The sequence below is a fragment of the Carcharhinus amblyrhynchos genome, chromosome 22 (genome assembly GCF_965287045.1).
Source record: "Carcharhinus amblyrhynchos chromosome 22, sCarAmb.v2.hapA, whole genome shotgun sequence".
Classification (NCBI taxonomy): Eukaryota; Metazoa; Chordata; class Chondrichthyes; order Carcharhiniformes; family Carcharhinidae; genus Carcharhinus; species Carcharhinus amblyrhynchos.
In genome coordinates, this window is record NC_137345.1 from 44347279 (window position 1) to 44366519 (window position 19241).

The window sequence follows — 19241 nt, forward strand, 5'->3', positions numbered from 1 at the left end:
CCTTGTGCAGGAATCTCAAGGAGTTGGTTTGCAGGTGCAGCAGATAATTAAGACGGCAAATGGAATTTTGTCCTTCATTGCTAGAGGGATGGAGTTTAAAAACAGTGAGGTTATGTTGCAACTGTATAAAGTGCTGGTGAGGCCACACCTGGAGTACTGTGTATAATTTTGGTCTCCTTACTTGAGAAAGGACATACTGGCACTGGGGGGAGGGGGTGCAGAGGAGATTCACTAGGTTGAATCCAGAATTGGCTTAAGAGAGACATTTAAACTGGAGCTATGCTCATTGGAATTCAGAAGAATGAGGGGAGATCTAAGAGAAACACATAAGATTATGAAGGGAATAGATAAGATCAAAGCAGGGAAGTTATTTCCACTGGCAAGTGAAACTAGAACTAGGGGGAATGGCCTCAAAATAAGGGGGAGCAGATTAGGACTGAGTTGAGGAGGAACTTCTTCACACAAAGGGTTGTGAATCTTTGGAACTCCCTGCCCAGTGAAGCAGTTGAGGTTACCTCACTGAATGTTTTTAAGGCAAGGATGGATAAATTTTTGAACAGTAAAGGAATTAAGGGTTACGGTGAGCGGGCGGGTACGTGGAGCTGAGTCCACGAAAAGATCAGCTATGATCTTATTGAATGGCAGAGCAGGCTCGAGGGGCCAGATAGCCAACTCTTGCTCCTAGTTCTTATGTTCTAAACGCAGTCAGCTTTCTGTCGCAGTTTTACAATGTGATATGTACAGTGTACACTGAGGTAAACAGAAACATCTGACTCATTGTCACACTGAGCTATATAAAGCATGCAGATCCACTGAAAGCAACAACTAACAAAAGCCTCCCATCGATTTCACCATCATTTTGTGAAATGGCCACATGACTCATGTTAGTCAAACAATCCAAAACTCCCTGTTACACCTGCCATTCCTTCTCAAAGTGTCTTTTGTGGGAAGACATGAAGAACCATTCCTTTTCTGGATATTAACGTGTTCGATATTCCTTTGATAGATTACGATAACAGCCCTGTACACTGGCGCTGTGTCAGTGAGAGATGATTGTGTTCTGTGTGTACCTGACCTGCACCATTTGTCAGTGCGCAGAGCTCAGCAGTGAGAGATACGTGGCCCTGGTGTTTGGAGCGATCCCAGAGGAGTGACGTGTAACGTGGGAAGCAGCAACGAGTCAATGAACCTCTCGTACGATTCACCATCACTCCTTGACGTGACTGCAAGGAACCTTAACCCTTTTATGTGCTTTCACCTAATGCTACTGTGTCCTTCTCCCATTGTAGCTGAAACTGTTTCCCTTTTGCTTAACTATTGCTTAATGGAAATGTTTAAAGAAAGACTTGCACCTTTTGCAATCTCAGAGTGCCTCAAAGGGTTTTACAGCCAATCATGCAATTTGGACGTGTAGTTACTGTTGTAATGGAGGAAACCTGCGCCCAATTTTGCATAACAGAGTTCCAGAAATAACACGGTGATAATGAGCAGGTAATCTTGTTTCTTAACAAGGGTTTCGGAACTGACTTGGACACTGGGAGTAATTCCCTGCTGTTCTTCCATACACGGGCATGGGGCCATATACGTCAACCTCGGCAAGAGCAGGCAGGATTATAGAACCATATTCTGGAATTCTACCAACTATCCTGGCAGGGAATTGGAGCGGGTAAGGAGCAGAAAGCAGGAATGTCTGTTGACCCCAGGCAGTAATTTCCAGTCTTGCTGAAGCAAGGCCACAAAAAACTGACAATAGAACACCTACAATGCAGAAATAGGCCATTCAGCCCATCGAGTCTTGTCTTCTTGTGGAATCCCTACTGTGCAGAAGGAGTCCATTTGGCCCTCAAGTCTGTACTGACCACAATCCCACCCAAGCCCCATCTCCACAACGCCACACATTTACCCTGCTAATCCCCCTGACACTAGGGTCAATTTACAATGGCCAATCACCCTAACCCGCACGTCTTTGGACGGAAACGGGAGCATCCGGAGGGAACCCACGCAGACACGGGGAGAATGTGCAAACTCCACACAGGCAGTGACCTGAGGCTGGAATTGAACCCGGGTCCCTGGCACTGCGAGGCAGCAGTGCTGTGCCACCCTGCCGCCCACCAGCGCTGACCCTCTGAAAGAACATCTGATCCAGCCTTAGTTGGGATAATGGGAGCAGGTGCCAAGGTCGACTATGAAATCGCCACCAAGGTCTTCGCAAATTTACTTGAAACTACCTCGCAAATTTGAACCTATAACATTTTTAAAGCTAATCTTGTTCACAAACTTTATAATCACTCCCCAATAAATACTGCTCATCGATTAGCCAGCTTGCAAGATTTCCCCTTTCCCCTGACCAGTCCGAGATTCCTCAATCTCGCTCACCCCTCCAATGCTGCCAGCGAGGATGGAGAATTTGGCGCTCAGGCAAAACCCCATTCACTGCAGCGGGACTGGAGAATCCCAGCCACAGGCAAGGTCAGAGAATCCCAATCAATATGTGGCCTGCGAAATCTACTCAAAATGGCAGTTGCCGGGAGGAACGGGTTAATTATTTTCAGTGCTCCGCACTTGGTATTTACCGTTGAATTCTTGAAAGACTGGTTCTTCCATTCCTGGGAGCACGTCACTGAGTGATGTGGCACCCTTGTGTACAATGTTCCGCATGTGAAACCAAAGGCAGCGCTGCTTGAGGCAGTTTCTGCATTCCTATCCTTTCCTGGGATGTGGGTGTTGCTGGCAAGGCTAAAACCTTCTGCTTATCACTAACTGCCCTTGAACTGAGTGGCTTGTTCAGAGGACAGTGAAGAGTCAACCACAGTGCTGAGGATCTGGAGTCGTAGGTAGGCTCTGATCAGATGAAGATAGCAAATTTCCTCCCCTTAGCATAAACATAAGAACATAAGAAATAGGAGCAGGAGTCGGCCATCTAGCCCCTCGAGCCTGCCCCGCCATTCAATAAGATCATGGCTGATCTGAAGTGGATCAGTTCCACTTTCCTGCTTTCTCCCCATAAACCTTAATTCCCCTGTCTATCAGAAACCTATCTACCCGTGTCTTAAATATATTTAGCGAGGCAGCCTCCACCACTTCAACGGGCAGAGAATTCCAGAGATTCACCACCCTTTGAGTGAAGAAGTTCCTCCTCAACGCTGATCTAAACTGCCCCCCCCTTACCTTGAGGCTGTGCCCCCTAGTCCTACTATCCTTTCTGAGCGAGAAGAATCTCTCTACCTCTACCCTATCCATCCCCTTCATTATCTTATACGTCTCTATAAGATCCCCCCTCATCCTTCTAAACGCCAAATGGGCTTTTATGACAAGCAATAACTGTTTTCCCATTATCATTACTGGGCGGCACGGTAGCACAGTGCGTTAGCACTGCTACTTCACAGCTCCAGGGTCCTGGGTTCGTTTCCCGGCTCAGGTCACTGTCTGTGTGGAGTTTGCACATTCTCCCCGTGTCTGCGTGGGTTTCCTGCGGGTGCTTCAGTTTCCTCCCACAGTCCAAAGATGTGCGGGTTAGGTTGATTGGCCATACTAAGAAATTTGCCCCTTAGTGTCGATGCGTAGGTTAGAGGGATTAGTGGGTATAATATGTAAAGATAAGGGGATAGGGCCTGGGTGGGATCGTGTTTGGTGCAGGCTCGATGGGCCGAAGGGCCTCCTTCTGCACTGTGGGGTTCTATGATTCTGATTCTATGAGACTAGCTCTAATTTCCAGATATTTTTCTTGTTATTTTTTAATCCCACCAGTTGCTCTGGTGGGATATGAACACTCTTACCCCAAGCAGGAGCCAGAGAACCAGTCCAGTGACACCACCATCGGCACACCCCACGACCCCCCCGCCCGACCCCCCCCCGCCCCTTCCATCCCAAAGAAAACTCACACTCTCCGAAGAAGCCCACTCTGGGTGGCACGGTGCCACAGTGGTTAGCACTGCTGCCTTATAGAACCAGGGACCCGGGTTTGATCCCCAGCTTGGGTCTATGTGGAGTTTGCACATTCTCCCCATGTCTGCATGGGTTTCCTCCGGGTGCCCCGGTTTCCTCCCACAGCCTAGAGATGTGTGGGTTAGGTGGATTGGCCATGGTAAATTGACCCTTAGTATCAGGGGGTGTTGTTAGCGTAAATGCATGAGATAATGGGGTTAGGGCCTGGGTGCAGACTCGATGGGCTGAATGGCCTCTTTGTGCACTGTAGGATTCCATGATGAGAGTTATTCACATCACATATTGGGGTGACAACAGTGTCATAAATTTATTTGAATGCAGTAGATGTTATAATGCTCACAGGGGAATGACAACAAATCTCCCCACGAGCCTCATAGTATATGATCTCCGATATTGGGTGAGTGGAGGATCGCCCAATAGGGAAGGAGCAGTGGGGGAGGGGGGGGGGGTTTAAAACCAGCTGACCCCACTCAGTCTGGCAGTCAAAGGCCTTTGGAGCTGACCAGTACCCTACAGCTACTGAGTGGCACTTTGAACACATTGTACATAAAGGGTGATGGTGACGGGAGGTTGGCCTCAGTAAGATTATTGCGTTGGCAACGAACAGTAAATGGATATTTTTCTTCCCTCCATCTTCATTGTCAATAATCCTCCGATGAGAAAAATCCCTCTTTTTGATAAACTTGAAGCTGACCTTGCAAATGTATTAGACTGGACGCAATACACAGGGCTCGTGCATTACTTTCTTCAGGCTAACAATATTGAGGGGGCTGAGAATCACAAAGTGATTATGTTGACAGCATACGGGGTCCCGACCTCTCATGTAATGAAAGACCTGACCTACCTGGCTGGTCCTGATTCCAAAACCTGTGAATTCAGGCCACTACTGAATGACATGTTGTGAGATCGACTAGTCTGCGGAACTCCACTGTGACTGTCCAAAAACAAGTATTGGTAGAACTCACTTTGGATCTAAAGAAGGCCCTTGAGATAGCTCTATCATTGGAGAATACAGATAAAGGAGCTCTTTGCTCCTTTAACTACAGATAGTAGTGTCCTCTGATTGGGAGAAGGGGCCTCACGCAAATCCCTCAACCCAAGAGTGATGGTATCAGTAAAATCTCACAGAGTCCCTAACAGCATCAGAACCCAAGTCACATCAGCAGGCAGTCAACGAAGGTCAGGGACAACCTTCAGATCCTAGGGAGCATCTTCCGAAACGTTGTAAATGCCAGCCTTAGACTATTGCAAGTGCTGCAGTAAACCACAACTGAGGCTAAGACGCAGGGACAGTCTAACGAACGTGCTATAAGAAAAGGTCAGGGCCAGTACTGGACACTTGCCCCTGCATGTCCACTCCAGAAACATCAAGGTGGCCTTGGAGGGGGGGAATGCCTCAGCTGGTGGTTTTCGACAGAGTTAAGCAGCATCTTTTCTCCTCTAATCTTTATCCTGGCACGCGATATCTCCTGTTTGGGGTTGTGGTTGGAGAGACGGAAGGGGTGAGTATTTGTCCTCATTCTCCTCCAGGACTCCCCTGTGGGCTGGAGTGGGTTTTGGGTGGAGGGGCCTGGCGTGGAGAGAGAAGAGAATGAGTGACTGTCCTGGCTGGCTCCAACACTGTGCACTGTACCCTCACCCTCACCTTAACCTTTACCCTCACTCTCGCCCTCACCCTCATCCTCGTCCTCACCCTGACCCTCACTCTCACCCTCGCCCATGCCCCCACCCTTACCCTCATCCTTGCCCTCACCCTCACCCTTGCCTTCACCCTCACCCTCACCCTCAGCCTCGCTCTCACCCTCACTCTCCCCCTCGCTCTCACCCTCACTCTCGCTCTCGCCCTCACCATCACTTGCACAAGGTTGGACAGGGTTACAGAGTTAGATTCAGAAAGAATGCTCCCAATGGTGGGGGAGCCCAGAACTGGGGCTCACAGTCTGAGGACAAGGGGGAAACCTTCTAGGACTGAGGTGAGGAGAAATTTCTTCATCCAGAGGGTGGTGAATGTGTGGAATTCACGACCACAATATGTAGTTGAGGCCAAAACATTATGTGATTTCAAGAAGAAATTAAATATAGTTCTTTGGGCTAAAAGGATCAAGGGATACGGGGGGGAGGGGGGATCAGGATATTGAGTTCGATGATCAGCCATGATCAAAATGAATGGTGGAGCAGGCTCGAAGGGCAGAATGGCCTCCTCCTGCTTCTAGTTTCTATGTTTTTGATATAACTTTCCACATGATTCTACAGCTGAAATCAAAAGAAAAGATTCCAAAATGCACACTCACTTATACTCGACTATTTCCTCGCCATTTTACTCTGAAAAGATCAACCATAACGTTTTACATTCTGATTTCTAATTAAATGATGTATTTAGGAACATAGGGAATAATTGGAAATTATCTAATTGGAAATCTACCATTCTGGTGGTCAGGCGATATACAAAGGTAAAATTGTTGACTCTAATCACGGCGACCAGTCTCGACCAATTCGTCAACAAGAGGTCCAGACGTGAGACGAGGAAAATCCCCAGTGAGGAGAGATTAATCCAAAATTCCCTGTTCTTCCCAAACAACGTTCCCTCAGCACATTCATTGTCTCAAATTATTCATTGCTCTTAGTGAGTGGGATTCTATGGCTTTGTTCACACTTCAATTATTCCTGCTTCTATCCTGACTTGCCTCAATTTTAAAACTCTCAAACCTTGTTGTCAAATCTCGTCACAGGGGCCTCGTGTGATGATTTCAATCAGGCCGTTGAGATTGGCTTATTGGAATATGAAGTCCCTGATTAAGGAGTCAATTGATAGGCCAATCAGGGAGCCTTTTCCTTGTATTTTAATCGGGAGTGTCAATTCCTCTGGAATACCCAAAGGTGCATTGCTGAGTGACGTCGCTCTGTGTCCTGCTGTTGGAATTATAAATAAAGGGATTTTGGTGAAAGGACTTCTGCCTCTGGAGACTTATCACACCCCCCCCTCTCTCCTCCAGCCTTTATGGTTCTCTCTGACCACTCGCACATACCCACATTAGTGACTGGACTTCCAGTCCCAGCTAGGCTATGAGGTCCAGTATTCCCTCTGAAACCTCTCTGCCTTTCTCTCTACCTGGAACACAATCTTTTGAAACCTACCTTTTTGATCTAATCTTTGGTCAGCGGTCCGAATATCTATTTGTTACGTTCAGTGTCAAGTCTTGTTTGGTGATTCTTCTGTGGATGTTCTAAGAACAAACTAAAAGAAAATTACAGCACAGGAACAGGCCCTTCAGTCCTCCAAGCCTGCAGTGACCATGTGGCCAGACTTAACTAAAACCCCCTATCCTTCCGGGGACCATATCCCTCTATTCCCATCACATTCATGTATTTGTCAAGACATCTCTTAAAAGTCACTACCGTATCTGCTTCCACTACCTCCCCCGGCAGCGATTTCCAGGCACCCACCACCCTCTGTGTAAAAAATCTGCCTCGTACAACTCCTTTAAACCTTGCCCCTCGCACCTTAAACCTGTGCCCCTGAGTAATTGACTCTTCCACCCTGGGAAAAAGCTTCTGACTATCCACTCTGTCCATGCCTCTCATAATCTTGTAGACTTCTATCAGGTCTCCCCTCAACCTCCGTCGCTCCAGTGAGAACAAACCAAGTTTCTCCAACCTCTCCTCATAGCTAATGCCCCCCAAACCAGGCAACATCCTGGTAAATCTTTTCTGTACCCTCTCCAAAGCCTCCACATCCTTCTGGTAGTTTGGCGATCAGAATTGAACACTATATTCCAAGTGCGGCCTAACTAAGGTTCTATAAAGTGTAAGGAAATTTGTACTCAATATGTAAGCATGTTAGTACTTAGAGAATTTGTACTGAATAATTGTGCCTAAACTGGATATGAAATACGGAAGCAAGGATAGTATTAGAATGTCTTCCTTGAAGTAGAATTAGGATGGGTAGGATGGGTAATCAAGTATAGCTGATTTGTAACCTAATATAATCAAGTGTAGCAAATGTGATCAAAGCAGGAGGCCCAGAGCAGCAGTATAGCAGTTACTTACTAGCAAATGCAACCAATAGTCCCTTAGGGGACAATGGACACAACCCATCTGTCCAGCTTGAGATTGACCGTAATAAAAAGAAAGTAATAAAGTGAGCATGTTTTCTTCACATTCGGCCTAAGTCAGCTAAACCACTATTAGTGTACAAGCAGAGTCGTAAAGATAAAAGCAAGGGATATAACCACCATGGTTTCAAGAAGAAAAGAGAGGAAACAGGGGGTGATCAATCTCAAGCAAGACAGATAAAGGGTCAGTGGGTCGTAAAAGCGAGATAAGGATCTTGAGGTATGGAGCTGAAATGTGCTTAAAAAGACTGTAAGCCGATGGCTCGATGGAGTGTTCCGGACATCCCGGCTTTATTTCTGTTGTACTGGAAATAAAGTCCATTGCTTGGAGGATTACAACTCAGACTCTCTGTTTCAATCGGGTTAAATAAGTTGTCGTCTTGGGGAACCACGACAAAATTGGCGCTGCGAGCAGGGTGCTGTGGGAGACCGCCCGGAAACTAGCATCGGGAAGGAGTAGCGGAGACAGTGGTCTGACTGGGGCTGGACATCCCAAAGCCGGCATTCTGACAGCAAGGTAAGCAGACTTATATTGCATGTAAATCCTTGTTGTCGGAAAAAGGGATCTCGAGGCCCAGCGCACCCGGCTCTCTGCTGGTCCTGGATCTCCCCAACCCAAAGAATATCCTGCAAAGGTAAAATTAAATTGGGGAAAATACTTTGAGAGACTGAGTCTAATCTGAAGGGTAGAGTTTTGCATGCAAAGCGCGCTGCGAATACTGTGTTGTCTGTGAATGGGTAAAAAGTGCGACGCAAAAAGAACCGAACGCTAATAGATGCAACTAGGTTAAGTCAAGCGGTTTGGAGCGGGATTCCAGGTTACGACTTGCCCAAGGAGAGTAAGTGTAGGAAGGCCTGCCAGTCCGAACCTACCCAGGACCTCGGGGAAAAGACGTCAACCGAGAGGGAGAGAGATCTGTGAGAGATTGCTCTCTTACCTAATACGGTAGTTAAAACTAAGGGGAGGTTATGTGATGAGGGAGCAGAAAGAGTAGAGAGAAGTATGTCAGTGGAACTGGGAACCCTGACATAGGCTTTTACTGAGGTGCGGGGTGAACGCTAATAGCAGTTATGTATTTGGAATTGTGCATGACTATATGACTGTTTGAGAGAGAAGGGGATTTGTCACGACATGAGACACCCATCAAATTTATTAGAGGCCAGTGAGCTCCCACCAGTAAAGGGTTAAAAAAGAGACAAGCAGGCTGACTCTGTATGGTACAGAGAGAGAGAGAGAGAGAGAGGGAGAGAGGGTGGAACTGTGTAATTGAGACCCTCAGGTGATGTAATAGGTATAGCCAATCAAAGTGAATTGCTTTAAGTTTACTAAATTATGCAGGGATCGGACAGAGATTTGAATTCTGCCAAGTGGGAAAGGTGGCATTACATTGCATCTTAAAGTTGTAAGGAGAGTTAACCAGTTAGGCACACAGTAGATTTGATTTTGTACTTGCCTGTGTTGGTTACAAAGGCAGAGCTGTAGAAATAATTAAACATGTAGATTGCACATTAGAATGCTTTCAGTATTTCTTTGTGCATCTGTGTTTCAAGTGATGTTTTGTTTTATTGTACCAGAATTGTAAGAAGGTGCAAGGGTCTTGATTTAGTGAGGATATTTAAAGGTGATAAAAATAAATCTTATTTTGGATTTTCTGAATCAGGCTTTAGTTAATTAAACTGCTGTACTTTGACTCACAATTAGTCTCAGAGGTATCTTTACCTACAAGAATTGGTGCTGAAGCCTGGGATCTGTTTACGGGTCCGGTTGAATGGCCACAACTGGAGCTCCGGAATAGATTACCGAATTTAAGGGAGTGAATCAAAGTACAGTAGGTGCTCATCTGTGATGAAAGAGTGTGAGAGTGTGTGAGAGGTCTGAGCTGAGCACGTGCAAATAAGGAGGTGTCTATCTTTACACCCAGCCTTAGACCAGTTGTTAAGAGGGGTAGCCCCCTATGCGAAGCTCAGAAGTTTGAAGTGAGTGTAAAGGCTAGAAAAGGATGCCTGGGATGTGATGTTCAGATGAGAGTAAGAAAGAATCTGTCTGAGAGATCGCCGGAGTAGAAGGGAAAGCCGGCTTAATAGTGTGAGCTTAAGGGTGTAAGCCCACGAGTGTAAGCAGTGGTACGGAGGGGACTGATCACCCCTGATAGGTATCACCGGACTGTGATAAGAGCGACCTAGGGGTGGGATCCATTTCACCCACTAGATCAACAATGGAAATGATTGGGAAAAAAGGACGGAACTAAGATAATTGGAATTCTCTTAGTTTGAATTAATTAAACAGGTTTAAACTGGATTAATTGAACACATCTCAGTCTTGGGTAAAAAAAAATTGGGCTGACGACAAGGAGAGAATTGAAACGTCAGAATCACAGATTAGAGAGTTAGAAAAGAGAAACCAAACAAAGAAAATAGCAGTATTGTTAATACATCAGTTAGCTGGACTAATTGAACAAGTAGTCACTTCCACTAAGAAGTGGAGTGGGGATAAAAAAATTCAGAAAATAGAAGGGTGGACATGGAAGCACCCAGAGAGAGAAAGAATAGAGGAAGGGATGGACGGAGGGACAGAAGAAAGTAGTGCAGAGGAGGAGAGACAGTCAGTGTTAAGGGGACGAAGAAAATCAATGCGGAAAAGATATCAAACTGTAAAATATCCAGCCGAGGAACGAAGGCAGAAAGGGGTGTTCCCGGTGATTCTGAAGGGTGGCAGACTGCAATATATCCCTTGGTCAGGTCAGGACTTGCCCAATTTAATTAACGAATTACCCAATATTTTGGACGGAGCCGGAAGGTGGATTGGACAGCTGGAGGCTGGAATGATGGGAAAGAGGATGGCGCTGGGTGACATCAAAGCTCTCCTGACAAAAGTGCTGGGAATGGACCAAATGGCTGAAGTAATGAGACGTGCTGGCATCCCGACCGCAGCCTATGACCCGGATGTGGATGGAACACTAATGGATCCATACCGCCACGACATTTGGCAAGCACTGCGGGATATGTACCCCAATCGGATGGATATAAAAACTCTGAGAGGGGAACCGTTGGGTGAGGAAGAGAATGCGGCCGTGTACATAGAAAACCAATTAAGAAGGTGGAGAAGGGACACGGAGAGGGACATTCTAACAGATCCACTAACCAACTCCCTGTTCCGAGCCGCAATCCTAGAAGGCCTGCCGACTTCAGCTAAGGCAAGACTGGAAGAAGTGGTGGGCCTGGATTCGAAAAACTACCGAGAGTTTGTGGATTATGTTGCCCATGCAGTGGAGAGACACCGCAGGGAGGAAAAAAATGCAGACAAACAGTTGAAGGAGATACAACGCAAACTCCTGCAAGCCCAGCTGGAAGAAATTAAAAGTAAAGAAAAGCTGAAAGTGAAAGAAGACCCCACACCCAAGAAAATAGCACCGATGGTGGTGAACCAAAAGACAGAGGAAATACCTGCACCGATGCTAGGGAGAAACGGAGATGGAGGCCAGCCCATCATAACCTATAACATTTCTGCCTTCCCGCTGTCCATGAACCCAGGAGGCTATGGCTTAAATTATCAACACCCTTATGCTTCACAAAATCAGACTGACTGGAATAGAAATGGGAAAGGACAAGGAGGTGGTAGGCCACCCTATCAGAATCAGAGAGGACAGGGACAGGGAAATCAGCAGCTTCCAAGGCAGGGACCGCCGCCTGGCCCTCCAGGCGTATGCTGGGGGTGCGGGGAAGCAGGACATATAAAAAGAAACTGCCCACAGAACTCTTACAGGCAGGGAGAAAACCAGCAGCAGATAGGCCAGCAAATGCCATTGAATAACACCCCTGTGCTGCAGGGACCTGTGAATTTTCAGAGCTCCCTATAGGGGGGCCCTGAGAACCCTGAAATGGTAGGACAGTACGTACAAATAACAGATACAGCAGATCAGGAGCCCATAATTAGTGTTAGAGTAGGAGGGGTTGAGGTCCCCATGATGATAGACACCGGCGCCACGTGTACGTGCATACAAACAAAATATGCGAATCACCTACCATTATCAAACCAGTTTGTGAAAACTGTGGGGTTCTCGGGGAAAGTAACGTTAACTCAGATGACAACGCCGGTACCTGTCACCATTGGAAGCAAAACTACTCATGTACCTATATTAGTGTGTGATAGAACGCCATTAAATTTATTAGGAAGAGATGCAATCTTAGGTTTAGGACTAAAATTAGAATGTACAGAACAAGGAATTGATTTGATGGGAGTGTATTTACTCGGAGTGCCAGGGAAGGAAGGGGTTAATGTGTACTGGTTGGGAGACATAGAGGAGCAAGTTAAAAAACAGGTATGGGACGTTTGGGGAGAGCTGATAGATACTTGGATTCCACAGGCCGAATGGCCAAGGACAGAACTACACAGCACAATGATATTTGATGAAGAACAGAAACCCGAGATACAGGAGAAATGGGAAAAGGAGGCAGGACGAGAACAGGAGATAAGGTCGGAAAGTATTTTAGTTGGCCCAGAGGGAGCGGCCCTCACGGTTGTGAGGAATGAATGGGTTAACAAATGGTTCTCTGTATCTGGGTCGGAACCACATGTTACATTAAAAGTGAATCCGGGACACAGATCAAAAGATCTAGGACCAATGGTACTGAGGGCACGGGAATTAGAATTTGTTCAGACAGAAAACGTAGATATTTGGACGTCCAGTAATGGACAAATGTTGAAGATAATCGTGGATGTTAAAATGATTGGGAAAACAAAACAGGTAAAAATAGAGGCAGAGATTGAGAAGCAGGAGCAGGAGTGGAGAGAGAGCTTAGAAAAGGATTTGAATTCCCTCCCACAGGAGTTGTGGTCCAGACAGGACACTGATGTAGGGAGGGTTAAAAATGCTAATCCAGTGGAAGTTAGACTAAAGACCGGACGACAAGGACCTTACAGACCACAGTATCCGATTAAGGCAGAAGCAATTGAAGGAATTAGAGGAACAATTAGGGGACTGATAGAAGCAGGGGTATTAAAGGAAACTCGGAGCAAGTGTAACACACCACTGCTACCGGTAAAAAAGGCGGACGGGGAAAAATGGAGATTGGTGCATGACTTGAGGGCAGTAAATGAGGTAGTGGAAGACATGCCAGTAGAGGTTCCCAACCCCTACACCCTGTTGACTAATATACCGCCTGAAAGCAGATGGTTCACTGTAGTAGACCTATGCTCAGCATTTTTTAGCGTGCCGCTAGCTCAAGAAAGCCAGTATCTCTTTGCATTTACATTTGAAGGGAAACAATACACGTATAACAGGATGCCCCAAGGATTCAAGCATTCCCCACATGCATTCAACCAGGTGTTGAGGGCAGATTTGGAGGGGATACAGTTGGAGGGAACATTAATACAGTATGTGGATGATTTATTATTATGCGCAGAGACAAGAGAGCAATGCAGGAAGGACAGTTTAAAACTATTGGAAAGATTAGCAGAAGGGGGTCACAAAGTATCCAGGAAAAAGCTGCAGTTGTGCCAGGAAAAAGTAGAATACTTGGGGAGAGAGATATCAGCAGGGCACAAGGGGATAGCTTCACAGCAAATAGAAGCAGTACTAAAAGTTCCGAAACCACAGACGGTGGGGCAAATGATGACATTTTTGGGAATGACAGGATTCAGTTCTGAATGGGTGGAAAGCTATGCAGAAAAGACACAGGCACTACGAAAGATAATGAAGGAGGCGGGGTGTGAAGAATTAACAGCCAAACTAAAATGGGACAAAGATGCTTCAGAAGCATTTGAGAATATAAAGAAAGAAATGGCACAGGCACCAGCATTGGCTTTACCAATCTATGACAAACCTTTTGACTTATTTGTGAGTAACAGAGAAGCAGGGTTTGCTACAGCAGTATTAATGCAGGAGAATTGCAAGGGCAAACGAAGGCAGGCTGTAGCATATTACAGCACCAAGCTAGACGACGTAGCAATGGGGTATCCTCCTTGCTATCAAGGTCTGGCAGCAGCTTGGTGGGCATACGAAAAAGCAGCCACAGTCACAATGGGGTATCCGATAAACATACATGTATACCACAAGGTAGCTGAATTGATTGAAAAAGGGAAATTTGTCCTGACGCCGTCAAGAATTCATCACTTTCAAATGTTGACCACATTCCCTGACATTACGATAGTGAAGTGTAATAGGGTCAACCCAGCTGATTATATGCCATTGCCACATGAGGGAGAGGAGCATGAGTGCATCAGAGAGACAAGAGCGTATATGAAACTGAGGAAAGACCTAAAGGCAGATAGATTAGACACAGAAGGAAAGCGAACTCTGTATGTTGATGGTTCGTGCTATAGGGATCATATAGGAAATCACGCTGGTTATGCAATAGTTGAACAGAAGGGGGACACATTTGAGGTGATAGAGGCGAAAGAATGTGAGCAGCCATGCTCAGCTCAGTTGGCGGAGCTTAAGGCATTGACCAGAGCCTGTGAGTTAGCAAACGGGGAAGCGGTGGAGATTTATACTGATTCGGCCTATGCCCACGGGGTTTGTCACCTATTTGGGGCAATATGGAGGCAAAGGGGATTTATGAAAAGCGGAGGAGGACCAATACTACACGAAGGTCAAATCAGAACATTAATACGGGCCATGATGAATCCAAGAAAACTAGCTATAATCAAGTGTCAGGCACATAAAAAGGGAACAGATAGCATTACACAGGGAAACTCCAAAGCCGATAAAGCAGCTAAAGAGGCATCAGGATGTGCCGAAGCTACGATAGCCCCGGTAGAAATAGCAAGATCGCATCCAGGGCCAGGTCAGGGAAACATCGAACCCCAAATTACATTAGAAGATGTAGCCCAAGCGCAGAAAGAAGCCTCTGTGGCTGAACAGACAATGTGGAAGGATAGGGGAGCCTTGCAGGGACAGCAAGATAAAATATGGAGAAATGGGGAGGGGTTGATCATAGCACCCACACCGCTACTAACCGTACTAATCAGCGAAGCACATGGGGTTGATCACTGCGCAAGGGGGGAAGTGACCAGAAAGATCAAAAAAGAAGGATTTTGGTCCCCATATCTACAGAACTCAATTGATTACATACTAAGTCAGTGTGAGGTGTGTGCTCAGAATAATATCAGAAAGGGCATTACTGCCCCAATAGGGCACATACCCATTCCCGAAGGACCCTTCAAACACTTATGCATGGATTATGTGGATATGGGAAAGGTGGTAAGAGGGAAAAGATATATGCTGGTGATTATTGACAGATTCAGTAGATGGATAGAAGCAACGCCATCCAAAGATCAAGGATCTGGAACGGTAATTAACTTCCTGTCAAAAGAAATTATCCCAAGGTTTGGCATACCCATGCAATTAAGTTCCGACAATGGGTCTGCTTTTATCGGAAGGGTGCTGAGAGAGACTCTCTCAGCATTACGGATAAAGCAGAAGTTTGGATGTGTGTATCATCCTCAGTCCCAGGGAATGGTGGAGAGGGCAAACGGAACTCTTAAGGCTAAAATAAGTAAGATTTGCAGCGAGACAGGGAAAAACTGGATAGATGCTCTGCCATTGGCTTTAATGCAGTACAGGAGTCAGGAAAACAGAATCACACATTTGAGTCCGCACGAAATGATGACAGGAAGAGTAATGCCGGTACCAAAGATCAGGGGGGCAGGGGGCCCCTCATTGGAGTGCTTAGATCAGGACACAAGAGAGTATATACAGCAATTAACTATTATACATAGAACTATAATTGAACAGGAAAAAGCCAAGGAAGAGGAGAGTCCTGCAGCAGAACACCAGATCAAACCTGGAGATCGAGTATACATCAGGAAGTTTCGAAGGCGTTGGAACGAACCGAGGCGAGAGGGACCGTTTGAAGTGACCAAAGTTTCTCCCACGGCGATACAAGTAGAAGGCAGTACATTGTGGTATCACTTAAACCATTGCACCAGAACGGTACCAGGGGCAGGGGAGAGAAGGGAGGTTGAAAACATCAATCATCTGGATTTGAGTAGCAGTGAGGAAGAAGTAGAACTACACAGGGGGAATCTTGGGGAACAGAGACAGAGCCAAAACAGAAAAACAGGAGCGGAGGATGGTGAAAGTGGTTCTGTGCATGAGCTGGCTGATGATGCAAGTGTCCAGCCTGGACTTGTTAGCCAAAGCACCAAGGGAGGTGGGGAAGGGGAAGGGGCCTCTTTCCCCACCTGGGATTTGGAGACTATTTCCCTCAGGGACTTCCTTGACCCACAGTAAAGGAAAATGGAGTGTAGAGAGCATAGATATGCAGAATCGGGGAGATAGGGGAATAAAACATTAGATTGGCTTCTGGCGGAAAAAGGAGGAGTGTGTGTTATGTTTGGGGACCAGTGTTGCACATTTATCCCTAATAACACTGACCCAGAGGGGTCATTCACACAGGCCATGAATAAGCTGAAAAATCTCAGGAGAGAGGTGAAGGAGAATGCTGGGTTCGGGCATGGGGTATGGAATTGGCTGGACAATATGTTAGGAAGATGGGGGGCCTGGTTTGCTAAAGCTGGAGTTGTGACAGCCATGACAATAACCATCCTGGGATTAATATTTTGCTGTTTTTTACCTGTCTTGAGATCCCTCCTTGCTAGATTGGCAGTGCGACAAATGGTGACACAAGTAACAGGCAACCCACGTTCGGGAGGAACAACTAAGGAATGGGGAAACATTGAACTGCCCCCGCTGGATGAATTCACAATGACCCTGGTTGAAATTGAAACTTGTCAGTTTGCGAAATAGCTGCACTAGTGGAGGATCGTTCTACAACCTCACCGATGCCTACGGAGACCAAGAGACTTAGTCTGTACACAGGAATCAGTCTTTTTCCCTTCCCTAGACAAGGGTGGGAAGGTTTTTGGCTGATGACTGTTAGGAGCAGGCAATCTGGGGGAGCAACCTAAAAATTCGGACTTTTGCTAGACAGGCCATGATAAGACTAGAATGGGGACATTGATCCCTGACCAAAATACTCGGCTCCCCCACGTTGCCTACAAGTGTAATTAAATATGTGCATGTGAACGGGGTCAAACAAGGGGGACTATCTGCGCTGGCCTTGATAATTGGAATGAGACTAGGGGATAGTCTCAAAGGGGGGATATGTAAGGAAATTTGTACTCAATATGTAAGCATGTTAGTACTTAGAGAATTTGTACTGAATAATTGTGCCTAAACTGGATATGAAATACGGAAGCAAGGATAGTATTAGAATGTCTTCCTTGAAGTAGAATTAGGATGGGTAGGATGGGTAATCAAGTATAGCTGATTTGTAACCTAATATAATCAAGTGTAGCAAATGTGATCAAAGCAGGAGGCCCAGAGCAGCAGTATAGCAGTTACTTACTAGCAAATGCAACCAATAGTCCCTTAGGGGACAATGGACACAACCCATCTGTCCAGCTTGAGATTGACCGTAATAAAAAGAAAGTAATAAAGTGAGCATGTTTTCTTCACATTCGGCCTAAGTCAGCTAAACCACTATTAGTGTACAAGCAGAGTCGTAAAGATAAAAGCAAGGGATATAACCACCATGGTTTCAAGAAGAAAAGAGAGGAAACAGGGGGTGATCAATCTCAAGCAAGACAGATAAAGGGTCAGTGGGTCGTAAAAGCGAGATAAGGATCTTGAGGTATGGAGCTGAAATGTGCTTAAAAAGACTGTAAGCCGATGGCTCGATGGAGTGTTCCGGACATCCCGGCTTTATTTCTGTTGTACTGGAAATAAAGTCCATTGCTTGGAGGATTACAACTCAGACTCTCTGTTTCAATCGGGTTAAATAAGTTGTCGTCTTGGGGAACCACGACAAAAGCTGCAACGTGACTTGCAAATTTGTAAACTCAATGCCCCAGCCGATGAAGGCAAGCATGCCGTATGCCTTCTCCACCTGCATTGCCACTTTCAGTGAGCTGTGTATCTGTACACCCAGATCCCTTTGCCTGGAAATACTCTTAAGGGTTCTGCCATTTATTGTATATTTCCTATCTGTATTAGACCTTCCAAAATGCATTACCTCACATTTGTCTGGATTAAACTCCATCCGCCATCTCTACGCCCAAGTCTCTAACTGATCTATATCCTGCTGTATCCACTGATGGTCCTCATCGCTATCTGCAAATCCACCAATCTTTGTGTCGTCTGCAAACTTACTAAACAAACCAGTTACATTTTCCTCCAAATCATTTATATATCTTACAAACAGCAAAGGTCCCAGCACTGATCCCTGAGGAATGCCTCTTGTCACAGCCCTCCATTCAGAAACGCACCCTTCCACTGCTACCCTCTGTCTTCTTTGACTGAGCCAGTTCTGTATCCACCTTGCCAGCTCACCTCTGATCCCATGTGACTTCACCTTCTGCACCAGTCTGCTATGAGGGACCTTGTCAAAGGCTTTACTGAAGTCCATGTAGACAACATCCACTGCCCTACCCTCATCGATCATCTCTGAATGTTTAACAATGTCAAGGACAATGTTACTGACACTTTCTGCTATTCCAGCATCGTGGGTCAACCCACAGCACGTGGACTGCAGTGATTCAAGAAGGCAGCTCACCACCACCTTCTCAACTAGGGATGGGTAATAAATGCTGGCCAGCCAGAGATGCCCATGCCCTACAAATGAATGAAAACATTTCACCTTTTGCCTTTCTGGTTGGAATTGTTTAAAGCGCCTCCTCTCCTTTCTCAACTTTTAATGAAAATCAGGAGGGGCTATTTTAAATACAGCGGTATTTTGCTGCAGTGTTTCTCCAGTAAATGTTCTGACCTGCAGTCAACAGCATGCTCTTTACCTGAACCCACGTTGTGTGTTTATCTGTCACATTGAGATGACTGTTCAGATTCTTTTATTTGTGTCTTGTGACAATATGCAGATAATTACTCAACTCTTGCATATTCATGTGGGTAATTTAAACACATGCCTTACATGCTTCAGCCATTCCACCGTGGCAGTAGGTACCTACTAATCGCCCACTTCCATTAGATCTTCTTTGACTGAACCCATTGATTCCACTTGCCTGGAAGAGTGTGACTCCATCACTCAAGATCAACATCAAAACTAAGGCGATTGTCATCGACTTCAGGAAGAGTAAAGGAGAACATGCCCCTGTCAACATCAGTGGGGATGAAGTAGGGCTTCAAGTTTTTAGGTGACCAGATCACCAACAACCTGTCCTGATCC